Source organism: Tamandua tetradactyla, chromosome 16 (genome assembly GCF_023851605.1).
Source record: "Tamandua tetradactyla isolate mTamTet1 chromosome 16, mTamTet1.pri, whole genome shotgun sequence".
NCBI lineage: Eukaryota > Metazoa > Chordata > Mammalia > Pilosa > Myrmecophagidae > Tamandua > Tamandua tetradactyla.
The window spans coordinates 23,001,081-23,019,133 of record NC_135342.1 but is presented as its reverse complement, the minus strand read 5'-3'; the positions used below and the strand labels follow the sequence as shown (position 1 = coordinate 23,019,133).

General features: G+C 41.3%; 1 protein-coding gene across 1 annotated transcript in view; it reads left to right on the top strand.

Annotated features, from left to right (window-relative positions):
- LOC143659138 (cytochrome P450 2A13-like) overlaps positions 1–18,053 on the top strand; it is a 131,007-nt gene that overhangs the window by 64,988 nt on the left and 47,966 nt on the right. The gene's annotated exons all lie outside the window — the stretch shown is intronic.

The following is an 18,053-nucleotide window of genomic DNA, read 5'->3' as shown; positions in this document are numbered from 1 at the left end:
TCATGTTAGACTTCTGTTCCCTTGACCTAGAATACTTTGGTTTATACAGCTCAAACAAGAATTTAGCAGACTGCCCATCTATCGTACTTTTAGGTACCCAATGATCTAATAGCCAACACCACAAGTCTCTGCAAATCAGATTATTTTCACTTCTGCTTTGAGTCTGCTGTCTATTATGTTAGCCATGTCCACCTTGTCTTTGGCGATTAAGTGCTACCACCTGGGTTCTGCCAACTTGGGATCTTGTCATTCCCATTGTGTTTAAGCATTCTACCTCATAACAGCAGTTCCCACAGTCATAGCTGACCTACAGAGATGTGCAACCACAGAGCTCTTCAGGGATGATGACGCTAGTGTCACAAGTTTATTTCTTACAGTTCTACTAAAAGATGCATCCTCTGGACATTCCTGGGGTGTAAGAGCAGGCTTTCCATGATAAATCCACTCTAACATTCCAATCTCTCTAAGCCTCTGGATCCCCTCATCTACATTATTCCAGGGCAGTTGTGGTATATCAACCTCAGGTAATATCGGCCACCTTTTGATCCGTGTTTCAGCCAACAATCCAAAGAAACTGTTAATGCCTTTTTTTATTAATAAAAAAAATTAACTAACAAAACACTTAGAAATCATTCCATTCTACAAATACAATCAGTAATTCTTAATATCATCACATAGTTGCATATTCATCATTTCTTGGTACATTTGCATTGATTTATAAAAAGAAATAAAATGACAACAGAAAAAGAAATAAGACGATAATAGAGAGAAAAAGGAAAAAAACCACTACACCTCACATGCAGCTTCATTCAATGTTTTAACATAATTACATTACAATTAGGTAGTATTGTGCTGTCCATTTCTCAGTTTTTGTATCCAGTCCTGTTGCACAGTCTGTATCCCTTCAGCTCCAATTACCCATTACTTTACCCTATTTCTATCTCCTGATGGTCTCAGTTACCAATGACATATTCCAAGTTTATTCACTAATGTCGGTTCATATCAGTGGGACCATACAGTATTTGTCCTTTAGTTTTTGGCTAGTCTCACTCAGCATAATGTTCTCTAGGTCCTTCCATGTTATTACATGCTTCGTAAGTTTATTCTGTCTTTAGAACTGCATAATATTCCATCGTATGTATATACCACAGTTTGTTTAGCCACTCGTCTGTTGATGGACATTTTGGCTGTTTCCATCTCTTTGCAATTGTAAATAATGCTGCTATAAACATTGGTGTGCAAATGTCCGTTTGTGTCCTTGCCCTTAAGTCCTCTGAGTAGATACCTAGCAATGGTATTGCCAGGTCATATGGCAATTCTATATTCAGCTTTTTGGGGAACTGCCAAACTGCCTTCCACAGTGGTTGCACCATTTGACATTCCCACCAACAGTGGATAAGTGTGCCTCTTTCACCGCATCCTCTCCAGCACTTGTCATTTTCTGTTTTGTTGATAATGGCCATTCTGGTGGGTGTGAGATGATATCTCGTTGTGGTTTTGATTTGTATTTCTCTAACGGCCAGGGACATTGAGCATCTCTTCATGTGCCTTTTGACCATTTGTATTTCCTCTTCTGAGAAGTGTCTGTTCAAGTCTTTTTCCCATTTTGTAATTGGATTGGCTGACTTTTTGTTGTTGAGTTGAAAAATCTCTTTATAAATTCTGGATCCTAGACCTTTATTTGATATGTCGTTTCCAAATATTGTTTCCCATTGTGTAGGCTGTCTTTTTACTTTCTTGATGAAGTTCTTTGATGCACAAAAGTGTTTAATTTTGAGGAGCTCCCATTTATTTAATTCTTTCTTCAGTGCTCTTGCTTTAGATGTAAGGTCCATAAAACTGCCTCCAATTGTAAGTTTCATAAGATAGCTCCCTACATTTTCCTCTAACTGGTTTATGGTCTTAGACCTAATGTTTAGATCTTTGATCCATTTTGAGTTAACTTTTGTATAGGGTGTGAGATATGGGTCCTCTTTCATTCTTTTGCATATGGATATCCAGTTCTCTAGGCACCATTTATTGAAGAGACTGTTCTGTCCCAGGTGAGTTGGCTTGACTGCCTTATCAAAGATCAAATGTCCATAGATGAGAGGGTCTATATCTGAGCACTCTATTCGATTCCATTGGTCGATATATCTATCTTTATGCCAATACCATGCTGTTTTGACCACTGAGGCTTCATAATATGCCTTAAAGTCAGGCAGCGTGAGACCTCCAGCTTCGTTTTTTTCCTCAAGATACTTTTAGCAATTCGGGGCACCTTACCCTTCCAGATAAATTTGCTTATTGGTTTTTCTATTTCTGAAAAATAAGTTGTTGGGAATTTGATTGGTATTGCATTGAATCTGTAAATCAATTTAGGTAGGATTGACATCTTAACTATATTTAGTCTTCCAATCCATGAACACGGTATGCCCTTCCATCTATTTAGGTCTTCTGTGATTTCTTTTAACAGTTTCTTGTAGTTTTCTTTGTATAGGTCTTTTGTCTCTTTAGTTAAATTTATTTCTAGGTATTTTATTCTTTTAGTTGCAATTGTAAATGGAATTCATTTCTTGATTTCCCCTCAGCTTGTTCATTGCTAGTGTATAGAAACACTACAGATTTTTGAATGTTGATCTTGTAACCTGCTATTTTGCTGTACTCGTTTATTAGCTCTAGTAGTTTTGTTGTGGATTTTTCTGGATTTTCGACATATAGTATCATATCGTCTGCAAACAGTGATAGTTTTACTTCTTCTTTTCCAATTTTGATGCCTTGTATTTCTTTTTCTTGTCTAATTGCCCTGGCTAGAACTTCCAACACGATGTTGAATAACAGTGGTGATAGTGGACATCCTTGTCTTATTCCTGATCTTAGGGGGAAAGTTTTAAATTTTCCCTCATTGAGGATGATATTAGCTGTGGGTTTTTCATATATTCCCTCTACCATTTCAAGGAAGTTCCCTTGTATTCCTATCTTTTGAAGTGTTTTCAACAGGAAAGGATGTTGAATTTTGTCAAATGCCTTCTCTGCATCAATTGAGATGATCATGTGATTTTTCTGCTTTGATTTGTTGATATGGTGTATTACATTAATTGATTTTCTTATGTTGAACCATCCTTGCATACGTGGGATGAATCCTACTTGGTCATGATGTATAATTCTTTTAAAGTGTTGCTGGATTCGATTTGCTAGAATTTTGTTGAGGATTTTTGTATCCATATTCATTAGAGAGATTGGTCTGTAGTTTTCTTTTTTTGTAATATCTTTGCCTGGTTTTGGTATGAGGGTGATGTTGGCTTCATAGAATGAATTAGGTAGCTTTCCCTCCACTTCAATTTTTTTGAAGAGTTTGAGCAGGGTTGGTACTAATTCTTTCTGGAATGTTTGGTAAAATTCACATGTGAAGCCGTCTCGTCCTGGACTTTTCTTTTTGGGAAGCTTTTGAATGACTGATTCAATTTCTTTACTTGTGATTGGTTTGTTGAGGTCATCTATTTCTTCTTGAGTCAAAGTTGGTTGTTGGTGCCTTTCCAGGAACCCGTCCATTTCATCTAAATTGTTGTATTTATTAGCATAAAGTTGTTCATAGTATCCTGTTATTACCTCCTTTATTTCTGTGAGGTCAGTGGTTATGTGTCCTCTTCCATTTCTGATCTTATTTATTTGCATCCTCTCTCTTCTTCTTTTTGTCAGTCTTGCTAAGGGCCCATCAATCTTATTGATTTTCTCATAGAACCAACTTCTGGTCTTATTGATTTTCTCTATTGTTTTCATGTTCTCAATTTCATTTATTTCTGCTCTAATCTTTGTTATTTCTTTCCTTTTGCTTGCTTTGGGATTAGTTTGCTGTTCTTTCTCCAGTTCTTCCAAGTGGACAGTTAATTCCTGAATTTTTGTCCTTTCTTCTTTTTTGATATAAGCATTTAGGGCATTTAATTTCCCTCTTAGCACTGCCTTTGCTGTGTCCCAAAAGTTTTGATATGTTGTGTTTTCATTTTCATTCGCCTCGAGATATTTACTAATTTCTCTTGTAATTTCTTCCTTGACCCACTGTTTTTTTAAGAGTGTGTTGTTGAGCCTCCACGTATTTGTGAATTTTCTGGCACTCTGCCTATTATTGATTTCCAACTTCATTCCTTTAAGATCTGAGAAAGTGTTGTGTATGATTTCAATCTTTTAAATTTGTTAAGACTTGCTTTGTGACCCAGCATATGGTCTATCTTTGAGAATGATCCATGAGCACTTGAGAAAAAGTTGTATCCTGCTGTTGTGGCGTGTAATGTCCTATAAATGTCTGTTAAGTCTAGCTCATTTATTGTAATATTCAAATTCTCTGTTTCTTTATTGATCCTCTGTCTAGATGTTCTGTCCATTGATGAGAGTGGGGAATTGAAGTCTCCAACTATTATGGTATATGTGTCTATTTCCCTTTTCAGTATTTGCAGTGTATTCCTCACGTATTTTGGGGCATTCTGGTTTGGTGCTTAAATATTTATGATTGTTATGTCTTCATGTTGAATTGTCCCTTTTATTAGTAGATAGTATCCTTCTTTGTCTCTTTTAAGTGTTTTACATTTGAAGTCTAATTTGTTGAATATCAGTATAGCTACTCCTGCTCTTTTCTGGTTGTTATTTGCATGAAATATCTTTTCCCAACCTTTCACTTTCAACCTATGTTTATCTTTGGGTCTATGATGTGTTTCCTGTAGACAGCATATAGAAGAATCCTGTTTTTTAATCCATTGTGCCAGTCTATGTCTTTTGATTGGGTAATTCAGTCCATTAACATTTAGTGTTATTACTGTTTGGGTAATACTTTCCTCTACCATTTTGCCTTTTGTATTATATATATCATATCTGATTTTCCTTCTTTCTACACTCTTCTCCATACCTCTCTCTTCTGTCTTTTCGTATCGGACTCTAGTGCTCCCTTTAGTAATTCTTGCAGAGCTGATCTCTTGGTCACAAATTCTCTCAGTGACTTTTTGTTTGAAAATGTTTTAATTTCTCCCTCATTTTTGAGGACAGTTTTGCTGGATATAGAATTCTTGGTTGACAGTTTTTCTCTTTTAGTAATTTAAATATATCAACCCACTGTCTTCTTGCCTCCATGGTTTCTGCTGAGAAATCTACATATAATCTTATTGGGTTTCCCTTGTATGTGATGGATTGTTTTTCTCTTGCTGCTTTCAAGATCCTCTCTTTCTCTTTGACCTCTGACATTCTAACTAGTAAGTGTTTTGGAGAATGCCTATTTGGATCTATTCTCTTTGGGATGCGCTGCACTTCTTGGATCTGTAATTTTAGGTCTTTCATAAGAGTTGGGAAATTTTCAGTGATAATTTCTTCCATTAGTTTTTCTCCTCTTTTTCCCTTCTCTTCTCCTTCTGGGACACCCACAACACGTATATTTGTGCATTTCATATTATCATTCAATTCCCTGAGCCCCTGCTCAAATTTTTCCATTCTTTTCCCTATAGTTTCTAGGGTTTTTTGGATTTCAGATGTTCTATCCTCCAGTTCACTAATTCTAACCTCTGTCTCTTGAAATCTACCATTGTAGGTTTCCATTGTTTTTTTCATTTCTTGTACTGTATCTTTCATTCCCGTAAGTTCTGTGATTTGTTTTTTCAGACTTTCCATTTCTTCTTTTTGTTCATCCCTTGCCTTCTTCATGTCCTCCCTCAATTTATTGATTTGGTTTTTGAAGAAGTTTTCCATTTCTGTTATATTCAGAATTAGTTGTCTCAGCTCCTTTATCTCATTTGAACTATTGTTTTTTTCCTTTGATTGGGCCATATCTTCAATTTTCCTGGTGTGATTTGTTATTTTTTGCTGGCATCCGGACATTTAATTACCTTAATTAGTTTATTCTGGAGATCGCTTTCACTTATCTTACCTAGGGTTTTCTTGCTAGATGAGTTTGTTGTGTATGTGTTCATTGACCTTCAGTTCAGTTTTTTCTGGGCCTCTAGCTTAAGTTTCGTTTAACAGAGGGTAAATTTTCAGTTCTTATTTTCTTGTTTCTTGTCCTGCTTGTAAGGTGCCTTCCCCACACACACACACTTACGAGGGTCTATATAGGTATTACAGACTGCAGCCGGGTTTTCCCGGACTAAGCTGGCCTCCTTTTGGGGGGAAAGAATAACCTGCGTCAGTTTTCCCTGAGTGTGAGACCCAGCAGGTTGAAAGACTTTCCTGTGAAGTCCCTGGGCTCTGTTTTTCTTATCCTGCCCAGTATGTAGTGTTTGTCTGGCTACGGGTCTCACCAGCAAAATATGTTGTGGCTCCTTTAACTTTGGAAGGCTCTCCCTGCTGGGGGTGTGGTGGAGACAGAGGAAAGGTTGTAGGCTGGTTTTAATGGCTTCAAATTGCAAAGCCCTGGGATCTGAATTCCTTGAGAGAGGGACTCCACCTGAGTTGCGGCTCACACCTCCTGTGGGGAAGGCCCAGGTGGCAGACAGCCCCAAAAGCAGACTTCTTCTGTGTTTGGGGCAGTTGCAGCCTGTGCAATCCCAGTGCTGAGTCCAGAGGCAACCAAGCCTCCACAGAAACAGCCACAGAAGGCTCCATTTCATCCCCTTTCCTCTATTTCAGTCAGCCTAACAGGCGACCTCTGCCCTGATCAGTTTCGCCTGAGCTGGGGACCCACCCCTAGTAGTCAGAATTTGTACATCAATGCCACCACCGGTGTTTGGTTGGACTCAGTCCCTGCTACTGTTGGAGACTTTCCTTTCCCTCCGGGAAGCCGCCTGTGGGGGAGGGGCAGTGGTCACAGGCCGTCGTGGTTTGGGGGAACTCACCGCTCCGAGACTCGCAGCCGGTCCGGAGACTCGCAGCAGGTCCGGGAAGTCGCCTGTGGGGGAGGGGCACCGGTCACCAGCCGCAGCGGCTTGGGGAAGTGCTTGCTGCTCAGGGAACTCACCAATGCGGAGACTTGCAGTCGGTCCAGCTGGTCCAGACTGGGGTACACTGTGTGTCTGGTCTCTGCCGTGGCTCAGGGAGCTGTTCTGTACTGTTTCTGATCACTTAGTAGTTGCTCTGGAGGACAAACTAAAATGCACGCACCTTACCAAGCCGCTATCTTGGCCCCCTCCTGTTATTGCCTTTTCTAACCCCTCAAACTATAACATTGAATGCAGAATCTCTGCTTAGTGGGCTCATATCAATAAATTCTGCTTGATCCAGCTTTATATTCCTCCCACCATTATCCCACACTCTTAAAATCCATTGATTTCTGCCTGTATGAATTGGAAAATTCACACAGTTCTTTTGGAGTATAATGTATCTCCTCATGTGTGATACTTTGTACCTCACCTTTAGGGCTTGTTGGGACTTTAGTCTAGCTATAGGTCTGGAAGAAATGAAGGGTGGTGGGAGTGGGTCATGAAAAGAATTAGAAGCATCTTCCAAGCCATTTACCTCAGGGCATTCATTTGCAGTTTCATCTGGTGAAACAGGATTAATAACTCAAGGGCTAATCCCTTCAGGTGGAGGTTGAGTGGCCAACTCCTCAGGGCAGGCCGGAGATGGGGCAGCTATGTCCTCAGGGCAGACTATTACATGGTTATTTAGAAAAGACTCAGCATGACCCAGGGTTTCAACCTCACTCCCAACATCATTATCAATCCATACGTCGCCATCCCATTTTTCAGGGTCCCACTTTTTTCCAATCAATGCCCTCACTTTAATGGCAGACACCATGCAAGACTGAGATTCCAGTTTATGCTGTAAAGTTGCTTCTCTAACAATAAGCTTCTGTGTCCGATTTTCAGAGATCTCAAGTCTATAGTTACAGGAAATAAGATTTTCCTTCAGGATATTCATAGAAATGTTTACATCTGTCAGTGTGTAAGCTTCCCATTTGAAGCCTTAAGCCCATCCCTTATACTCATTAATGTATACAGGGTATCTAACAACAACCACCCAATATCTGCATACATCCTATTTCCACAGAATTCCATAAAAGTGTCAAAAACTTTATCCCCTCCCCCAGAGCCTAGCTTTGTACAAGTGAAGCATTAGAAGAATCCAAGGGTGATATTTTGACTATCCCTTTTGCTAACTTACAACGGGGATTGACAGTATCATTCTGATTATGGGAATCAGAGTACTTAGTGCCTTTGTGTCCAGTCAGAATAGAAAACCAATCATAAAAACCCATTTTGTAGGTTCTGTTTCTTTAGAACCACTCTCAGTACCAGACTGTATTAGCTAGGGTTCTCTAGAAATACAGAATCAGCAGGAAATATTCATACATATAAAATTCATAAAAGCATCTCACATGACCATGGGAATATAGAGTCCAAAATCCATAGGGCAGGCTGTGAAGCAGATGACTCTGATGAAGATTCTGTATGAACTTCACAAGAGAAGCTTGCCAGCTGAAGCAGGAAGAGAGCCTATCTATTCTAAATCCTCCTTAAAAGCTTTCCAGTGATTAGATTAAGTCATTACAGAAGACACTCCCCTTGGCTGATTACAAATGCAATCAGCTGTGGATGCAGCTAACATGATCATGATTTAATTCTAAGAAAATCCTCATAGCAACAGACAGGCCAGCACTTGCCCAAGCAGACAAATGGGCACCAGCACCTGGCCAAGTTGACACATGAACCTGACCATGACACCCCTTTTAGACTAAAGTAGCTGGCCCTTTAATTTGTATTCTCTGAGCCTGCATCTGTCCTACCATTAGCATTTCAGTAGGAGCTGGAACTGCAGACTGCAGTTTTCATTCAAGTGAATTGAAGCTTGATAGTGATTCCTAGTCCACTGTTACAATGACCTTTTACTATCTTTTAGCTGTTCCATTAACAATCCATGCATTCATTCTTTCAATAAGGCCTACACCCATGGGATATCAGGGCAGATGGAACGTCCACATGATGTCCTGATCCATGGTCCAACATTGGCTGATCTGCCCAGTAAAAGGGGTCCCTTGATCATTGTCTATGTGTGTAGGCACTCCACACAGAGCACTCACTTTCTTCAAACATCAGATGGCCTGTCAATTCGCCTTTCCCACCAGGAAAGTTATCAATAGTCCTGTAGCCATAGCCACAGCAGTAAAAGCATACATGACCCCCTCTAGGAGTAGAGGGAACCAATGTAACCCATTGCCAATGGGTCACTGGGATTGACGACTGGCCAATGTGCCCCATCTGGTGTGGTAACCTATGTGGTCCATGCACGGGGCAGGAAGCGCACTCCCTAGTGATGTCCACTGGCTACTGGTACGTGATTGGCAGCTGGCAGTTTTCTCATTGGCAAGCCTCTCAGATGTCTTTCTACAATTCTTATCCCCAGAGGAAGTGACTTATGACTATCCATTGTTTTTGCTTCCAGGTTGCAACCCAGGTCGGAAGACTTTTGTAAACAGCCCAGCTGTCAGTACAGATAGTTAGCATGTCTCCTGGCCAAAGCACTGTTACTAACCTAGTGTTCTTTTTTCTTAAATGAAAAAAAAATTTAAACATAACAATATACAAACACAAACATTCTTACCATATGATCATTCCATTCTTGGTATATAATCAATAACTCACAATATAATCACCTAGTTGTGTATTGATCATTTCTTAGAACATTTGCATCAATTCAGAAAAAGAAAGAAAAAGAAAAATAAAAAAACTCATGCGTACCATGCCCCTTACCACTCCATCATTGACTGCTAGTATTTCTAGCTGCACAATATATTTTAGCCTTTGTTTCCCCTATTTTTTTCTATACCCCTTAACCCTCCCTTTCATTGATCACTAACATTTCAATCTACTAAATTAATTTTAACATTTGTTCCCCCTATTGTTTATTTATTTTTAATCCATATAGTTTACTCATCAATCCATGATAAAAAGAGCATCAGACACAAAGTTTTCACAATTATTCAGTCATATTGCAAAAGCTTTATCATTATACAATTGTCTTTGAGAAACATGGCTACTAGAACACAGTTCTACATTTTCAGGCACTTCCTTCCAACCTCTCCATTACACCTTAACTAAAAAGGTGACATCTATATAATGCTTAAGAAGAACCTCCAGGATAACCTCTTGACTCTGTTTGGAATCTCTCAGCCACTGACACTTTACTTTGTCTCATTTCCCTCTTCCCCATTTTGGTTGAGAAGTTTTTCTCAATCCCTTAATGCTGAGTCCCAGCTCATTCTAGGATTTCTGTCCCATGTTGCCAGGAAGGTTTAAATTGCTGGGAGTCATGTCCCACGTAAAGATAACCATAGTATAGTTAACTCAGCCCATTGACTGCTTTGCATATGTATTCGCTAGGGTTCTCTAGAGAAACAAAATCAACAGGAAACACTTGTAAATATAAAATTTATAAAAGTTTCTCATGTAACTGTGGGAATGCAGAGTCCAAAGTCCATAAGGCAGGCTGTGAAGCCAATGATTCCAATGGAGGGTCTAGATGAACTCCACAGGAGGGACATGCCAGCCGAAGCAGGAAGAAAGCCTGTGTCTTCTGAATCTTCCTTAGAAGGCTTTCAGTGATTAGATTAAGCATCACTCATTGCAGAAGACACTCGCCTTGGCTGATTACAAATGGAATCAGCTGTGGATGCAGCTCACGTGATCATGATTTAGTTCTATGAAATGTCCTCATCACAACAGACAGGCCAGCTCTTGCCCAACCAGACAAACAGGTACTACTACTTGGCCAAGTTGACACATGAACCTAACCATGAGAGCATAGTACCAGTCTCCCACCATATATGTCAGTACTGGGTTGTGTGGCCACAGCTGCCCATGTGGGAACCTGCCCACTGGCAGAACCACCGGTGTACCAAGCAGACTTGGGAATGGTACCCATGCCTTGTAAAGTGGGCATTTCAACAGCTATTTCAGGTTCAGTGACTTTAGCTATTGAATCTTCTACATAGGACACTGGTCTGAGACTCTTGTGCATTTCTGCTACTAGAGGGCTGGTATTAAACATGCTGCACTGTAGAGGTATGCTTTCAATTTGGTCAGTCACCACAGCTGAGCACTGCAAGAGGGTGCCTTAGAAGCCATGCCAGTTATCCACCCCTGAATAGCGATGGCCATTTTAAAGGTCACTGGGCATCTTTGCATCATTCTCTTCACCTGCAGCAAGGCATTACATGTAGCACACAATTGTTTTTCCAGGAGGCTGTGTCTCAGTTCTACCCCTTTCCATAATTGTGACCAAAAGCCAAGGGGCATTTATTTAGACAGTTGCCTGTGCCAAAGACACCACCCACATCCCCCTGAAGGCCAAAATAGTACTGGTTCTATCCAATTCACAGGGCAGGTCTGGATCTATACCCACTACCCTTCTCTCCCCCAGTGCTTCTGCCTTTGCTATCATCCGGTTTGCCTTTATACAAGCAGCCTGCTGGAGGTCCTCTCATTTCCAGGTATGACATTTCTAATTAGCATATGCAGAGGTTTTAAAATTTGGGCTAAGTGAGGAATAAAAGGTTTCCAATACCCCAACAGCCCCAAGTAAGTCATTCAGTTCGTTTGGTGTATATTGCCTAGGAAAACATTTTACCTTATCAATTACTGCAGAAGGAATCATTTTTGTCTTACCCAACTGTTCCAGTTTGCTAGCTGCCAGAATGTGATGTACCAGAAATGGAGTTGTTTTTTCAAAAGGGGAATTTAATAAGTTGCAAGGTAACAGATTTTAGGCCATGGAAATGTCCCAATTAAAGCAACTCTATACAAATGTCCAACCTAAGGCATCCAGAGAAAGATACCTTGATTCAAGAAGGCCAGTGAAGTTCAGGGTTTCTCTCTCATGTAGAAGGGCACATGGTGAACATGGTCAGGGTTTTTCTGTCTTGGCTGGAAGGGCACATGGTGAACATGGCATCATCTGCTAGCTTCCTCTCCAGCTCCCTGGGAGGCATGTTCCTTCTTCATTTCCATACATTGCTGGCTGCTGGACTCTGTTTTGTGTTTCATTCTCTGTTAGGCTTTCTCACGGCTCTGTCATTCTTCTCTGCTGTCTCCAAATCTCCCACGTCCTCCAAAATGTTTCCTCTTCTATAGGATTCCAGTAAACTAATCAAGTCCCACCTAGAATGGGTGGAGACACATCTCCACCTAATCCAGTCTAACACCCACTCTTGAGTGAGTCACATCCCCATGGAGATGATCTAATCAACGTTTCCAACATACAATAGTGAATAGGGATTAGAAGAAACCTTTGCTTCCATGAAATGGGATTAGGATGAAAACATTGCTTTTGTAGGGTACATAAACCTTTTCAAACTGGCACACCAAACATACAACACCTAAGAATTTGACAGTGCAGTAAAGGCATTGCAGTTTGTCATGATTAATTGCCTATCCCTGACTCTCAAGTTATTTCTGACAATAAGCCTGAGGCTTGTTTTAATCCTGAAAGAACATTACTGGTTAAGATGACATTAATAGCCTTTTCCACCTAGCCAAGTTCTTTGCCACGAGACTGTGACAGATGGTCAGTCTCTGTAACAGCCTAGTGGGAGCACAGTAACAGTCCTTTGTTCTCCTTCCCAAGTGACGGTGAAAGCAGGTTGGCTGGCCTTTTTTAAAGAATACTAAAGAAACCTTTAGTTAGATCTATAAAACAAAGTGATGACGACATAATTGAGTGCTAATTCCTTGTAGTAAAGAGGCACCACTGAATATAAAGGTGGCCTTACTTTATCCTTTGCTTCTCTAACCTCTTCTAAATTGTGTGCTGTGGCTTTTGCTGCTTGCTTTGCATTGGTAGACATTTTCAGGGCTCCTAACAGAGGCCATGTATGGCTGCCGCTATTAGGCCTGCTATCTTTTGCAAAACAGTCAGCAACCCTGCTGGAGATTTTAGGGCATCCCTAAAAACAGAGGTCCCCACTTGCTGGGAGGGCAGCCTCCCAACTCCACATGAACAAGAGAGGCCAATTGGATGTCCCACACAAAGCCTTCCTTCCCAAGACTCATGTCTGCTACAGCCAGTGGCTCTTAGGTTTCCTGGCTGACTCACCAGTTGTTCCAACCCAGCTCCTGGGAGGCTTGGGTAAGGGCAGCCAAAGACCAAAGGACATGTCAAGCATGGAGTTAAATATGATCTTTAATTAGGACTTATGAACATGAGAGGATCTTCCATGGTGTTGGCTGGCCATGGGAAACGGAAATTATTGCCCCACCTCTCACTACTCTTGAAGAAATAAACTGGCCACCAGAAGCAGGCTGACTGCAGTGGGGCCAGCAGTTTGTCCTCACATGGATAGTTACCTCAGAGCATCAGCCAGCACCACTATGCAGGGGCTTTGGAATGCTTGATCCTCAGGCACTAAATCCCACACAACATGACAACAGATCTGAGGACCCACTGCATCCCAGAAAGTGGTGGATATGAGCCCAAACCAAGGGATCCATCTAGAAGCAGTTGCCCTGATAGACCATTGGGATGGCCTACTAAAGGCACAGCTAAAGCATCAGCTTGTATGCAATACTCTGTAAGGATGGGGTGCTGTCCTTCAGAACTCAGTAGAGATACTAAATAATGTACTGTGTCCTCGGTTAAAATAATACATATGTCTGTGGAACCAAAGCAGGAGTGGCTTTACTTACAAACACCCTACTAACCACTTGGGGATTTTGTATTCCTTGACCCTGAAAATATTGTTCCTGTAGGGTTGAAGGTCATGGTCCGCAAGGGGAGTGCAATCTTGCCAGAGGACAGAGCAAGGGTTTTCGAACTACAATCTGTGCTGTCCTTTGGGTAATTTGGACATTGCCAGGGATTAGCAGACAAGAAGAGGTGGGATAATTGACCCTAATTGGCAGTAACAAGTAGGGATGCTTTTACAGGAAGGGAGCAAGGCATGAAACTCAGATGATTGAGTTTGGAATTTTTTTGTAATTTCTTGTCTTATTGCAACAATGGTGGATACATGCAGCAACACTGGTCTGAGAAGATTAAGCCTATTGAGGCCTTGGACTTAACAAAATGAAAGCATAGGTCATTCAACCAGTTAATAAACTGAGAACAGTAGAGGTGGTAACTGGGGGTAGGAAAATTTAGAATAGAACATGGAGGAAGTAGAAAATGAGCACCAGTTTCATGCCGTGTTGGGGGTTATCACTCACCCCACAAGCATCCCTCTTCTAGGTGTCTAGTCAGGAAGAGAGACCCCTGGGAACCAAGGAGGAGCTCCTTCCTAAATTCACACTGAGAAGTGGATCTCTGCACCACACAAGAGTACTGTGGTCGCCTTGTGAGTGCACCACTCAGAGCTCCCTTCAAAAACACCTGCTGCCACACCTTCGGATCTCCAATGGGATTCAGTGCTGACTCCTTGTACATTTTTTGAAACTTCTTGTGGATCTGTAATGATTTCAAAAGGAAAAGGAAAGGAGGGTGACATCACCAAGATAGTAGAGGAAAACACTTCAGTGCTCTGTCTCCTCACAGAAGACTTAAACAACAAGCAAAACGTGCAGAATCATTCTCAGAGCTCCAGGGAACAGTTAAAGGGTTGCAATAACTGGACGGCACCAAATCAAGAAAAAGGCAACTTGAAGATGGGAGGAAAATATCATGGCATGGCTGCTGGTGCTTCCATGACCCCCACCCTGGCCTGGTGTGGAGGCAGCCTGTGCTGTCAGGGCAGCCTCTGGGTCCATTCTGGAGAGAAAGATATTTTATTCATACGGATGTGGTTGAAAATGAGATAGTTTTCATAATTTACATTTCAGATTGTTCATTGTAGAGGAGAATATCCCATGAGGAATACTGGTCTGCAATTTTATTTCCTTGGGCTGTCTTTATTGGGTGTTAGTTTCAGGGCAGAGCTGGCTTCATCGAATGAATTAGGAAGTGATCATGCCTCTTTGATTCTTCAGATGAATTACAGAAGGATAGTGCTAATTAATTGAGTGTTTGATAGAATTCCCCAGTGAAACATCCAGTCCTGGACTTTTCTTCGTGGGGAGATTTTTGATTACGGCTTTAATATCTTTATTTATAATAGATCTGAGTTTTCTATTTCTTTTTGAGCCATTTAGGTATTTTCTGTGTTTCTAGGAAAAATCCCATTTTTTTCTAGAATATCATATTTGTTGGCATAAAATAATTCATGGTATTTTATAATATTTTTATTTCTGGAAGGTCAGCAGTAAGGTGCCCACTTTCATTTCTGATTTCAGTTATTGTGTCGTCTCTCTTTATTTCTTTGTCAATCAAGCTAAAGATTTGCCAATTTCATTGAGTTTTTTAAAAACCAACTTCTGGTTTTGTTGTGTCTCTCTATTTTGTGTTCTCTATTTTGTATCTCTTCTCTAATCTCTATGATTTCATTCCTTCTGCTAACATTGAGTTTAAGTCTGTCCTTTGTCTCACTCCTCAAAGTTTGGAGTTAAGTTACTGACTGGAGATCTTTCTTCTTTTTAAATGTAGGTGTTTACAGCTATATATTTTCCTCAGAGCACTTCCTTCACTCCATTCTTTAAGTTTTGGTATGCAGTGTTTTCATCTTCCTTCATCTCTAAGTATTTTCTCATTTGCCTTCCGATTTCTTCGTAGGCCCATTGGTTGTGTAGGAGCATGTTGTTCAATTTCCACATTTTTAGGAATGTTGCCATTTTTTTTCTGGTACTGATGTTCAGCTTCATTCTCAATTGGTCTGAGAAGATTCTTTGTATGATTTCAGTCTTTTCAAGATTGTGGAAATTTTTTCTACCTAATCCAGTCAATACTGCAAAATGCTCCATGCACACTAGAGAAGAATGTGCATTCTACCGCTGTTGGCCAGAGTGTTCCATCTATGTCCGTTAGGACTAGTTGGTTTATGGTATCATCCATGTCTTCTATTTCCTTATGGATCTTCTGTCCAGATGTCAGGACCACAAGTAAATTCTAATTTAATGAATTAATTTTTTAAGTAACAGGAAGGGGGATGGAACTTAACTGGTTTCAGAAGTAATTCACATTTGTCAGAGAAATCTACTGTTGAGAGTTTTGTTCTCTCTATTTTGGGGAAAGGTTGAAATTGTCTTCATTTATACAAGCCATAATTATATCACATAGTTTGAAGCATCACATTGTTTCTGTTGTATGGAAGTTCAAATATGTCCAGAAGGTAGCATATGGATGCTAAATAATCCATACCTACAGTCTTGGATATTAAGCTTCAAAGCTACCTTTCCGTAGCTTGCTTTCGAAGAACTTTTTTGGAACCCTGCAAACTACTTTTCTCGTTTCCATCTGGATCTCTTCTATCATCTGCATATAGGGAGCATAGGGCGAGAGTGGAAGGCTGTTTGCTTCTTATTTCCACCACCATCACCACAACAGCATTTCTGGCCCTCAGTAGAGGATGCGGGAAAGGCATTCTAGGCAGAAGGAAGAGCTGGTGCAAAGGCCTGAAGGTGTAAACAATCCATGGACAACAGGGAAGTTGGTGAGATGGGGATGAGATCAGGGGAGAAGGGCAGAGCTCAGGCTTGAATGGGCATTGGAGACTCACTCAGGGAGCTCAGAGTTTATCTCGTGAGTTTCATTCTTCCAACAGCAGGTCATGGCCCATAAATATTTCAGAAAAGCAAGTTGGGGTGCTGTAGCTAGCACTTTGAAAGTAAAATGGAGAGGAATAGAATAAAAAATATCAGGGCGCCTAGTCATGGAATAAAGGAAAGCACTGCTTCAGGTGCCCACGGGTATGCATGCCTGTGTGAGGTCCAGTTTGCATGAAATCTGGGAGCAGCCACAGGGGAATATCAGAAGTTTGAGTTGAGGTGATGAGATGTTCAAATTCTCATCCTTCAACTTCCTTTCACCAGAAAACTTGATTCCTCCTGTAAATTGCCCCAGCCCCCTAATTCATTTGGGTCTGGGACGTCATCTGATTCAGGTCCAGAACTTCAAGAAGGGTAATTTAGAATCTGATTGGCCTCCATCCAAATCCATAGTTTTGCATGTCTTAGCTGTGTGAATTTGGGCAAGTGCCTTAACCTCTCAGAGTCCGTGTCCCTGCTTGTAACATGGGGCCATCTTAGGACTGACCCCACAGGGTGGTTTGCAGGATTGAATGAGGTCATGCATGAAGGGCATAGCACAGGACCTGGCACATAGGATGCACTCAACACAAGATACCCGCTGTCATCATTTTGCCAAGGTAGGGGTGTGTGTGTGTGTGCGTGTGGGCGCGCGTGTGCCCCCCCCCCCCCCGTGTGTGTGTGTGTGGTTTAACTCTTGGGGCTCTTGCTTGGGCAGAGAGGCTGTGAAAAGGAAACCACCCAGAAATCACCACTCTCACCCTCCCATCCCTGCATCCATTTAAGTTTTATAGCTTTTTGGTATCTGGGTGTTCTTTCAATCTTCACATCACTCCTATGAGGAAGGAGGAAGATGGAAAACTGAGGCCAGAGACAGCTCAAGACCACCCAAGAAGTTAGCATCACAGCCTGACCTAGAATCCAGGCTCCTGTCTTACCCCCCAGCCCAGTCACTCTGCTGGGTTGGGAGGTTGTCCATCCCAAGTGGAGAGTGTCCTGCTTGGACAAGTAGGATGTGGGCACTGGTGGCTAGAATGTGACTTCTCTCAGCACCCCTGTAATGTCTCAAATCTAACCCCTGTTCTCTCCTTGCCAGGTGCATGTTGGGGTGCTTATGGACTTATTTCCTCTTCTGCTCTCCTTCCCACTTGTAGGGCAAAGACTCTACCTTCCCCAGAGCTGCCCCTCGTTGGCACAACCCAGCAGGCTCCAGCTCCTTCCTTCCTCCCTGATTCCTTCTCAGAAGGACTGTCCAGCTTGGAAGTTGGATATTTGCTGCCATGGAGAGGCTGAAATGCATTTCCTGAAGATATGTTGAGAGGAACCTCTGGGGCCAAACTTCTGAGTACCAAGAGTACTAAGTATTGGTGATTCAAATGCCTTCACCTAAGGAGACCAAATATTCCAAATTTCTGAATTCTGGACTCTGCAGATCGAAGTTTTGACAGTTTTATAACTTTTTTTAAAAACAGCTTTTATAAACCTCTGAGATCTTCAGAAGATTCATAAAGAGATGTGCACATGACTGGTGTGGTTTGACTTTGATGGCGGGTTCTC